Genomic DNA, 10,163 nt, shown 5'->3' on the forward strand with positions numbered 1-10,163 from the left:
TCGTGCACAATCATGTACATTAAATGTTTGGATAAGAAGTATTATGTTCTTGATTAACATAGTTTACTGCAGCAAATACTTTGCATGTGCCTCCAAAGTTCTCTTGCTTGCCGCTTCTGTTGCATCCTTCTGGCAACTTGACAGTAAACTGCTGGAGGTGACATATGGTTGTCCCTTCCATTGCCTGGTTTGCTGCCAATGCTCACTAATTTTTTGCATTTCTTCTATGCCTAAAGTCGTCCAGCAGTTTTGATATGTAGCTGCTTCTTCTCCCCAATGTTATTCTGGCATTAGCGAACTGCTCGCCTATAATTTTTACTGTGCAAAATAAATAAACGTGCATAATTTGTATTTCATCATCTACAATTCTGGGTTATTTTATATTCTTGGTTGAGTTCCACTTTATTAGCCAAGAAATTATCTATTTCTTTGATTTGCCTGAATACACAGTAAGGCCTACTCCTTCTCTTTTATTGGGGCCATAGTTTGATTGAACCATACTGAGGTTACAAGTAATTTCTATTTTGACATCTATACATTTTATTTGCTTCGTGTTCTTGATTGAGACGAGCGAGGAAGAACATTGACTATTTAGCTAGGCAATCACATCTAAGACAAAACGTCCACAGTTGTTGTATGAGTCAAAGCTATACAGAATACTTCCAAGGAGGAAGCAATATACGTGTTTTCTTTTCGCTTCCTTGCTCTTGCTTAGTCCATCATTCTCTTTTATCCACAAAGGAATCAACTGACATTCCCTTTTGTTTGGCAGCTGGAATTCAAAATTTCATGTGCTTTGGTGTAGATGATGATTACAACGTGGCCAGGCCTTGAGGATTTTTCAGGTTTTGTAACAGGAAGTCGTCTCTAAAAAGTAAAAACTGTATCATGCTTGCTGATCAAATGGTATGTTGTACGATTAAAACTTAATATTCCCTTGGCTTCATTACTTTGGTCCAGCTTCGTTTTAATCTCTTCCATTTCATCATGTGGACTTTAAGTGAATTCCTTTTTGTTAGATCAATCATGTTGAGTTCGTTCATTCCATTGATCTAACACGATGAGAATATAGAGATACGTTGACACACCAGCACATTCCATTGTCATACAGGTAAATATTATTACCCCTTATTGATATACTTGACTGTTCGTTGTGTACCGCTTTATTCGCTATCTGTACCTAGACTTGAGGCATGTTGTGTCATTTGTTCCTTGTAAACTTTTCTTAGCTTAATATATTTGTCTGTTTATGTATCATAATTTGTTTTTGCATTTCTCTGTAGAACAAAGCTAAGGGGATGATACATAATCTCCTAGATATGTGCTGATGTACTCCTTACGAGGAAGTTGTTGAACATTACCACATGTAATGTGGTGGCTGCTGCGACTCGTGGTGCTTTGAGCGCACAACCTTCGCCTGCTCTCCCCGGCGTTTACAACGACGACCACTGCTTCTTCTGTGATGCCCTCGAATGGACATGGGCTGCATCGAGGACTACTACGATGGCGAGCAGAACGAGTATGGCCCGGAGAGCCTCGACGATGGCGCGGATGAGCAGCTGCTCTGCAGCGGCAAGTCTTGTGACTGCAATTGAACGACATGACGGAGAGGTGCTAGATACAGGGTTAAGGTTGCTTGTTTATTTGCTGAGTTTGATACACTTTTGGACAAGTGTGTAATGGTTGCACCTTGTAACCAGGTAGATAGCTCACTGATAGTCCTCTAAGTTTAACATACTTTTAGCTCTAATGTATTTGGCTTGCGCTATCGTCATTCATTCAAAAAAATCCTAAAAAATACATGCATGTGTGCTATCAATTAAAGCTACAACCAACTGAAAAGGGCGCTCACTACCTGTGTATGCGCGTATATTTGAGCGCTTGTGTCTGTACTGATGTTAAAAAAAAGAGGCACCACAGGGTTGGCGTCCCAACCACTAGTACAATCCATTACGCGTCGCGCAAATGGGGCATCCTCGCGCGTGCCACATCATCACACGTACTGTTCAGCACAGCCAATAGCGAGAGTCTGATGTGTACTGGCCAGGAAAAAAACAAACGCAGCCCATCCTCTCGTCGCTCTCGCCTGCCTCTCTCTCTCAAGCGCTCTCTCTCCCTCTCTCTCCACCTCTCGGCCGCCGGCCGATTCCGGCCATTGCCGGCGGTCTCCGGCTCCGCCCAGCCCCCTTTGTGTTATCCTCGATCCGTCCTATCTCCTCCACCAACTCGATTTGACGCTCGCCTCCTCCACCTGCCCCCGTGGCTAACCCTAGCCGCCACTGTTGCCGGCACAGGGCGCCGTTTTGGACGCCGGCGCGGCGGGGGGTGTAGATGGAAGGGGGTGGAGCAGGGAGGCCGAAGACCCAGGCGGCGGACGCCTCACGGAGTGGAGGAGAGGGCAACGACAGGGACAGGGAGGAGCAGCGTCATGGCTCTGCAGGGAAGGGGAGGGCCGCCGGAGACGCTCGTCCGCGAGCCTCCGAACAGGAAACCGGCGTGGAGCACGCCATCGTAGGGGAAGGGAGGGGGAGACGTGGCGGTGGCTGGCTAGGCCAAGCCGCGAACGCCCATCCATGACTTCTGTTGGGGTCCGTCCCGTTCTTCCTCCCCTCACTCCGATGCCAAAACCAGTAGCACTGTAGCAGCGGCAAGAAGGTCAAGCACCAACGAGGCGCACATGGATGCCGTCAACAGATGGCTACCCCACGACAATCTGAACTAGGTGCTCATCTCTCTCTCTCTCTCTCTCACACACACACACAAGCAATGCTACACCTACGTAAAGGACCTACTTAAGTTTACGATACCAGCCAACATGGAAGAATTATATTGTTGTTTAGGAAGTGAGGGGCCCACCCCCCTGAAAATCAGGGGGAGGGGGGGGGAGGATGTTTAGATTAGTTTGGAACCTTTCGTAGCCTTACGTATCCTCTTTCGTAGGTCTAGCATTTTCGCACACACACACACACACACTCACGTTTTAGTTTCCTAATATGTGATTCTTGTTTTCTTTTCATCTTGATCCAATTCAGGTGGAATGCTGCTCTGTTTTTCGGTCACTAAGCAAGTATATAGCTGGCCACTATCTTATACTCCCTCCATTGTGTGTACAGGTAGCTTGAAACTTAATGTTTTACTAAATAAATATTGGGTTAACTCAGAGCTCTAAGTTCTTTTTTTCCAAAAATAATGTACATATGTACCCATGACCTTAACTGGCTCCGCCCCTGTTTAACACCGAAGTGGTCAGTGGTCACGGGTTCGAATCCTAGTTGTGCATCGGTTTTCTCTCTAGCAGTGTGTATGCGACACAATTTCTGAAGCTGGCATTTGATCCCATCTACTGGTAGTAATAATGATAATAATGATAAATGTAGCATCAACTTTTTAGACCCTCAAGGGTCAATCCAAGGAGCAGGTCTCCAACCCCTACGTTGGGAGTGTTGTTCTGTTCTTCTGTTAAGCCCTCAAGTTCTTTCTTGACTTAAGATTTTGAATTTCTTGATTTGTTTGAAACTATTTGACAGTAAAGTTCCGAGCCCCTGTAATATTAAACTGTAGCCAAGACCCTGGGTTGAGGTCCCAAAATACTTGTCCTTGCTGCTTCTTTGACATGAAGCTGCAGCAAAACGACCTGCCGATGCTACCAATCTGGTCGTCTGTTCTGATCCGACAGGCCTAACTACGTACTATGCTATGCAGCTACGGTGTGGGGAAATTGGGAAGCCAAATGAGCACAGCTGTTCAGGCTGCGTGGAGTGGTGGGATGCACCTTTATTTACATAGCACATTATATTCAGGATACCGCGGAGTACCGGTGATCTTTTTTATTAGGAAATGGACAATTCAACACAGATGGATGTAGTATTATGCAATGAAGATATCGATTCATTGTTTGCAGAACCAGATCAGAGCAAAAATATTCATAGCAAGTTTGGCTTTCTTACCAACAAAATAAATAGGTTATGGTAGATATCTCTATGCCATGCTAAGCCAGTAAGGATAGGAGGAAAAGAGTTTGATAAGGCGGCATGCCACTGTGGAAGTTAGGGGTTTTCTTAGTTTATATCTGAATGAATAATATCGTTAAGAGTGAGTTTTAACAGTTTATTGTTAATTATTTTTGCTGCAACAATAATCAAGTTGCCTTCTTGTATTGTTTCATTTTCTGTTGACTTGCATTGATTCCGTTGTAGTTGCAACTATTTACCTCAGGCCGAGCTACTCTGTTTGAAATCATTTATGTAGTTGAGATCTTTGCCACTTTGTCAGTATAATCATTTGTTATACTGAAATCGTTTAGCATACCGTCATGCTCTCTCACTCTCTGTTGGAGCAGAGCAGTTTGATAACAAATCTACTTGCTGGGAAAATTCCGTCGGTTAAATGTGTAATTACTTTACTGCTAGCTTTTGTTTTCTATGGTATCTCATATCCATTTGGTTCATGCAAAAATCAACAGTTTCTTTTGCATGTAGTGCATGATACAAATACAAAATATGCAAACTTCGTTCAGTGAATGATTCTTATATGTGATTTATAGTTGTTATCTGTAAGTTACGACAGCTCTTGTTTTTTTTTCAACTTGCACTGCACACAAGCTACTAAAATTAATTACTCACGCCAACGTTTTTCATATACTCGTTTATGAGGATAGGCAACAGAACAGAGTCTTGCAGCAATATGGAGCACCGACAAGGCAGGGATGACCATGTAAGTACATTGACCGCTTTCTTTCTTTTCTAAACTGCTGTCTCTATCATGTTTGTATTTATGATGATGGGTGGTTAACATACATAATATGGGTGCAGGAAGGGGTGCAGGTTGTTGGATTTGAAGTCCCATCATCACCAGACTCAAGCTACAGCAACCCTATCCCTGGAAACAAAGACGAAGCTCGAGAGCCCCCATTGGTTCCTCCTCACCTACAGCATATACTGCTGAGCTTCCCGCCGAGCCATGACGACGGGAGAAGCCTCCATCTGCCCTCACCTACTCTATATTGCAGCTTGCAGCATCCGATGAGAAACCAAGGTAGTTCCTCGGCCTGGCAGATAACTCTCTAGACATAATTCTTTCACAAGTCACTGATAGCAATTTGAGTCATGCCTCAGTTTGAAATAAGTCTGCATCATGGAGGTCTAAATGTTAGAGATAGATCCTTGGTCGAGGAACTCTTTTCAAACAACAAGATTCAGGTGTGCTCTTCATTGATAACATGTTCTTTGCTACACTTGAGTATGGTCATTGCAGTCTATTTTATCTCAACTTGGTCACATAGTTGAGCAAAATGTAAACATAATTTATTGTTTTGGCAGGTATTGATATGCACTAGCACACTGGCTTGGGGTGTCAATCTTCCATCTCACCTTTTCATAATCAAGGTGACATGATGCTTCACATTTTCCTCATCTTCGACGGTCATTTATCTGAGCACTTACTCCATTCTTTTGTGGGGTACTGAATACTATGGTGAGAAAACAAAAAGATATGTTGATTATGTTATCACAGATATTCTGCAAATGATGGGTCGTGCAGGCCGACCACAGTATGACCAACATGGCAAAGTTGTTATTCTTGTTCATGAACCACAGCTTTTATAAGAAGGTGGCATGTTAACTTTGTGTACATAACAAACAGTCCGATGCTTATTCATCTTGAGTTTAACTCTCATTATTGTGATTGTTTCAGTTCTTGTATGAACTGTTTCCTGTCGAAAGTAATCTGAGGGAGCACTTGCACCTTTACTTACCAAATTTTTGTACTCCGATGCCTCTATGGCCAAGACCAGTAGCAACAGCAAGAAGGACAAGCAACAACGAGGATACCTTTCTATGAGTCATTTTCAATATTTACTTGCTGTAGGTAAAGGGCATAGATTCAACTTACTATGTCTGTTACGAACAGAGTTCCCTGGAAATGTGTCAAAACAAATAGCTGATAACCGGCAATTTTCCACCAAAGGAAGCCCGCGTGATTTAGGTACCATCTGCTCCCTTAGATTTTTCTTATTTAACTCTATCATGTTAAATATTATGCAGCTTGCTAGTGTTATATATTTAGTCGCTTATATGATGTCTGTTTGGTCGTTGCTCTAGCCTCAGATCCAAGAAATCTGTCTGTTTGTCTATTTGACCAAAATAATCTGTGTTGCTTTAAAGTCTAGTAAACAAACAAACAACTTCGATGCATGCCCATGTCTTTTAGTTTCACTTGCATCCAATAAATATAATTTTGACACTTGTTGTGTTGGTGTGCTGCTCAATTATCTCCCATCGTGTTCTGTACTAAATATGAGGAAATAAGATGATCCATGTATTTTTGTTTTCAAGAAGATAGATCATAACTGCTGTGTGATAATTATTATTTTTATATCTTTCTGTAGGTTTTATATTTCTGCGGATTTATGTGATTGGACCTTATCTTTGATTTATTTTATGAATGTACATTACCACTAATGGTCCTGTAACTGGCTAACTGCTACACATTGCTGAGCTTAAACTGTAATCAAAGTTCAGTTCATCACATGAGTTTATGAGGGACAACCTTTGCCATGAAAGCTAACGTATGCCCAAATGATACATAGAATTGCAGATTTTACTTCCTAATGCAGATGTCATACTGATTGTGATTCTCGGCTAGAAATTCCACACCAGACATCTCATTGTTTTTGTTTCTTCTCAACCTAATGGTTACAGTTCTAGGAACAGGGTATAGCATATCCATAAATTTCCTACAGCCATGCCCGTCTTATATACTCTTGGGTGTTCATATACTCTTGGGTGTTCAGTCACTCTAATCAACTAGGTCATAATGGAGCAGAGCCGAGGTAGTAATCATGTACAGTTATATGCTTGCTTGGTTGCCATTAAATCACACCATCATGTCTGTAAGGCAGGTCATGTGGGTCCCTATTTTATCATGTCCAGGTCTTGAGTTAACTTGATTGCTTGAAACAAACCTACATCGTCAGAAGTTCAAAACTGAACCTGTATAAAAATATCGTTTAAAGGAAATATAGTGCTGTAGAGGTTAGACTTTGTTGAGCCACATGTGTTGAAGTTTGTGTATAACTATGTCATGTAAATGGAATAGTCTTAAGTAGAGGTTTACCCTCGATGAGCTACATGTATTCAGTATGTTGTACTGATCATCTGTTTTCTTTGGTGCAGCGCTGACTGAGCCTATTGATATGTAACTTGAATCCAACGAAGAAATCTTTACTCTATAGAGTTGGTGCAACTACGTTAGGCTTATCCGGACCTGGAACTAAGGATTGAATTCCTTTTCCTGCAGATACAGTGAATAGGTCGACAAGTGTGAGCGCGTCAACATTGTCGACGATGAGGATGGTGGGTCGACTTGCAAACGAAGTGGTTACTATTATGACTGTATTGCATTGGTGTTATGGCTGCCACCTTCAGCTACTGTGGGTTCCGCCACGCTCAGGTATGCCCATCTCCATTGCCTTTCTCTGGATTCACTGCCCCTCTTGGTTTCTGATTATTGTTTGTTCTCATATACTCTCGAATTTCCATGAGTGCGATCTGATGAACGAGTATCCCGTGTCTGCGGCAACTCGCATGGCCTGATCCGGAAGTACGGGTGTGCTGCAGGCATTGCTTCCGCACCAACGCCGAGGACATTAGCTTCATCGAGTTATGAGCCACCCCGCTGTTTATTGATTCCCTGAATCATGTGCCTGAGTTTGATGACTGCTGAGTAGTAATATGTTACCCCATGCTTTGCTTTGAACAATATATATGCTTTGTCTACAAGGCCTCTTGGGATGGCGCACCAGTTTTAATTTGTTGGAGACTACCATCTGGTAGTGTGAGTTATTGCATAATGTAGTGTAATGTATGAAATGTTAGATCCAGTTATTCAGGTTAAGTTCTGTGATCGTCACCTCATGTTCTGCCCACCAGTTTTAATTTGTTGGAGACTACCATCTGGTAGTGTGAGTTATTGCATAATGTAGTGTAATGTATGAAATGTTATATCCAGTTATTCAGGTTAAGTTCTGTGATCGTCACCTCATGTTCTGCCTTGCATTATTTTGTATCTGTTTGATGAATATGTAATTTCTAAGCACCATAAGGCATCTTGGAATGGACCGAGTTGTGCATGACTACATGATATTAGCTATGTTTGTTTGCTGTTCACACCTGTATAAGTCTTACTCTGGTGCATCTATCTCCCGTCTCAGCCATTTTTACTAACCGTCACCTACCAAGTTTTTTTCTCAGCATACCAGTGCATTTCAAAGCAGAACAAATTGAGTGTATTGCAATTGCTCAAATATTTATTAAGTAGGTATATATACATTGCATATATTTATTTCCTAAATAACGATGATTTCTTAGAAATTGAGATGATTTTCTTTTGAAGAATGTTGTTTTCATTTCTCCATTTTTATCTCATTAATTGTAGGTTTTATGCTTCAGTTTTTAGGTTTGGGTGAATTATTTTTCAGATGCATATGTTGTGTCTGAATACCTGAATGTCTGTGTGTAGCTAATTTCTTGTATTCATGTTCTTTTGTATCATCCCAATCTTTTTATACCGATAGTGATAGCTACATTTGCGCACTTGTTTAATAGTACCATTAAGAATGGAAACCTCAAAGGAAGCAAGGACTAGGAAATTATCATCAAACTGTGGTGTTTCATGGAGGCCGACCTTTATCAACAATGAAGTAATTGTACCTGGAAATTGCTTTGAAATTTTCAATGCTTTGGAGCTAACTCATGCTATAATTTTGCAGGTAAACCACATGATATTGTTTTCCAGTCGCATGTTTTTCCTGCACAAACCATACAAATTTTATGAGCTTGCTTCACTACTATATGCAAAGGTATCATCTAAAACGAATTATGGGTTTCAGATATGCTCCAGTTTTATCGCTTTTCAGTATATGCATGCCAGGCGGCTGTACCCACATAAGGGACAAAACTTATTTTTGGCTCACGCCTAGCTGTCCATTGTATGGATCATGCACCTATTCCATCTGCCAAATCATATTTCCAGGGTTTCCCCTCTTGCTTGCATTTCCATTCATCTACTTTATGGATTATTCAATCTTATTAGTTTAGTATATAAACTGGATGTCCCATGCTTGGTAGGAGATACATAATAAGGGAATTGAGGCAAAGCAGTTGAAATTTAAGAACGTCATGTGCTCCTATTACTTTGATCAATCTGCAGTACAATTTAGCCTATGAGCCAATACCATCAAGGATTCGCCCAATGGGCCAAAGCTTAGGACAATATGTTTTGTTTACACATGTTTCTTCATCTCCAACTCAAAAACTTACGGAAGAGTGTTTTATATTAGGCGCTTCTCTGTCCAGATCCGTGGCCACCACATCGCCATCAACGTCGGCGGCGTTCTGGAAGTGTCAGGGCGGCGGGTCGCGCCTTGCCCATGTTGTCGTTGACGATCCACCTGGACGACGGCCGACTGAGAGTTGCGCAGGAACTACATGTTCGAGGACCACGGCTTGCGCACTGTGTTTCTTATCACTGTTTGAACTATGTGTGTCGTACAATGCTTTATTTTTGAAACCTTGTTGTCAGTTCCTTTTACCGAAAAAGGATTTCCCCCGCTTTATATTATAAAGCACCAGACACCGATCATAGGGTAACTGTCGGGGCGAACGGCACAACAAGCCCAAAAGGGAAAAAGAAGAAGAAATAAAAGCCAACAACGACAGCTCGGAAAGCACAGATGATCCGCCACCGCTGCGCCCTTCATCCATGTCCCACCACACGCCATGGCACCGGCCCGTTGCATACCAAGCAGCACCTCCAAGAAGGAATGCAACGCCAACGCCGCTGCTGCCCGGAAGTGTCCTAGGGTTTCCTCCGGCATACGGAGGGGAGCGGGGGATGGGTAGCGCCGACACCCTTCAAGAAGGAACGATGGCATCCTCAGGTGTCACCGCATCGGAGCCGGAAGAACCGGCAGAGATTTCTCCCGCATCCCCAAGCACCGCTACCCAGTCGAATCGGGGCCATCCAACCATCAAGCCACCCGCAAGCACGCGCCACCACAGTCTTGGACACATCCACGCCGCCCCGCTGCGAACACCACCACGAGGCCAAGGAGGCCGGAAAGAAGCACCAAGCGACGGGAGGAACCACACTGAAGCCAAGCGGGA

At 42.7% G+C, this 10,163-nt stretch overlaps 1 long non-coding RNA gene across 10 annotated transcripts; it reads left to right on the plus strand.

The window, feature by feature from the left end:
• Positions 1-1,778: 1,778 nt before the first annotated feature.
• LOC123136301 (uncharacterized) lies at positions 1,779-9,948 on the plus strand. 10 transcript variants are annotated; one of them, XR_006466751.1, is made up of 7 exons: positions 1,779-2,722; positions 4,658-4,713; positions 4,812-5,034; positions 5,115-5,198; positions 5,319-7,449; positions 7,617-8,857; positions 9,338-9,948. It is a non-coding gene; the product is annotated as an uncharacterized lncRNA (long non-coding RNA). The 10 variants fall into 10 exon arrangements; XR_006466745.1 differs by adding an exon at positions 3,033-3,113 and having other exon boundaries at positions 5,319-8,857; positions 9,338-9,947; XR_006466749.1 differs by having other exon boundaries at positions 5,319-5,607; positions 5,692-8,857; positions 9,338-9,947.
• Positions 9,949-10,163: the final 215 nt, after the last annotated feature.

This window comes from Triticum aestivum, chromosome 6B (genome assembly GCF_018294505.1).
Source record: "Triticum aestivum cultivar Chinese Spring chromosome 6B, IWGSC CS RefSeq v2.1, whole genome shotgun sequence".
Classification (NCBI taxonomy): Eukaryota; Viridiplantae; Streptophyta; class Magnoliopsida; order Poales; family Poaceae; genus Triticum; species Triticum aestivum.